We start from the raw sequence: 1837 nt of genomic DNA on the forward strand, positions 1-1837 counted from the left end.
CTGACTTCCTGCCCTTTGGGCAGGGGGCTGGACTCGATGATCTCCCGAGGTCCCTTCCAGCCCTGATGTCTATGAAATCTATGAAATCTATGAAGACAGAGAGTGAGTGGTTCAGCCAGGACAGGGCTGTGGGGCTGGGAGGAGGGGAAGAGGCATTGGAGGAAGTTAAGCTAGTGGCGCTAAGGCTGAAGGGTGAAATGAAGAGGGAAGCACAGTGTGAGATCCCCTCAGAAGTGTCAGGGTTTGGGGGTAAGTAGGGAACCCCCAAGGTGGGGGAAGCATGGTGTAAAACCATTGCTGCAGTCAATTAAGACTGTGTTAAAAGTTGGTGTTAAACCACTACATATAAATCCAGACCTTGTTAATGGCATCCATGGCCTAGCAGAAGGGTTAGATTTACATTAAGTAAATGGTATCACTAAAAAAGTTTTTAAAAAAGTCCACAGATTATCAGTAAAGTTTTTTCTTGAGTTGACAACCCTAATCTTGTCATAACCTAGACTGTAAATGCTTTGGGGTAGGAGCTATCTAGAAAGTACAGTGGCCCTTGAACTGCCAGTATTACTCCCTGTGCAAGGTAGTTATGCCTTCTTACCCCCCCTTCCTTGACAGAAAACAGCTTGAATCTGATTCATCATAGATATAGCATCAGAAAGAGAGCTTTTAGTTAGTTTTAAATGACAGATTTCTTGGGCTAGATTGGTTATGAGTGGACTTCCATTTGTAAGAGAAACTGCTTCTCTCTGGTGACATTTTTCTCTAGGTCTCCCACTTTGTGTCACTGGACAGCAGGATACTGGGAAGAACCCAACCCTATAGCCTTTGGAAGTAGGCGGATACTATTTATTACTCCAGTATCTGAGAACCTGCACAGAGAAAAGTTAACAGAACAGTAAAAGGAGACAACTGTAACATAAAACTTGAAAAAAATGGGGAACAGTATTGGTTTTGCAACTGTATGGATAGAATAAATGCTAACTACTGCCTCAACTAGTACTACTTCATTACACTTATTTACTTGTCAGTTATCAGGACTGACACAAAGCACATCACCATTCAAATGCCATGTGACAAACTGAATGATTGACTCTCTTCTTTGAAAGAAGAAGTGTCAAGTGACTAACATAAAAGGTAAATAGAGGTGAATTCAGCCACAAGCAGGAGAGGCAGGTGAGAAAGGAGGAAAATAGGTAGGGATAGGAAGACAGAGGCAGAAGACAGACAGCCAAGAGACAACGATAAAGATCAGGAGCAACCAAGGGAGACAGACTGTCTACTTTTCCCCAGAATTTCACATCTCTGCATTACCTTTGTGTTGTTTTACTAAATCTTTAGCAAACTAGTGACACCTAGTGGGTGTTAGGATATTATTCATCTGCCTTAGAAAGAATACATTTAGGTTATTTGACAAGTAACAGCAAAACTGGAAAACACGTGTATACATCCTCAGACTCTTCGGGAAGAAACTCTTTCTAGTGTCTTGTACAATGGTAACAATGGCAGTTCAGTTATATGTAGGAGTTTCAAATTCTCGTAGTATACCACTGTTGCCCCACATCATTGATCTGCATAACGTTGCAGCAATAAAACTAAAAGGAGAATTTCACCTGTCATTCAGTAATGCATACAGCACATTCTGTCATTGTGCTGTAACATTTAGGAATGCTGACACTCAAATGAGCAGGCAAGGTTTGGCCTGCTTGTTCTCCAAAGCCAGTTACCTTTGTGTGGTGTGGTTCTGTTCCCTTACGCTTTTTACAAAAGGAACCTGGCCAGAATTTCACCAGCTGAGTCTGGAGTTCTCCAAATTCACAGAACCATTTGCAAGTTTATCATC

Source organism: Crocodylus porosus, unplaced genomic scaffold, assembly GCF_001723895.1.
Source record: "Crocodylus porosus isolate Cpor-Errol unplaced genomic scaffold, CroPor_comp1, whole genome shotgun sequence".
Lineage (NCBI taxonomy): Eukaryota > Metazoa > Chordata > Crocodylia > Crocodylidae > Crocodylus > Crocodylus porosus.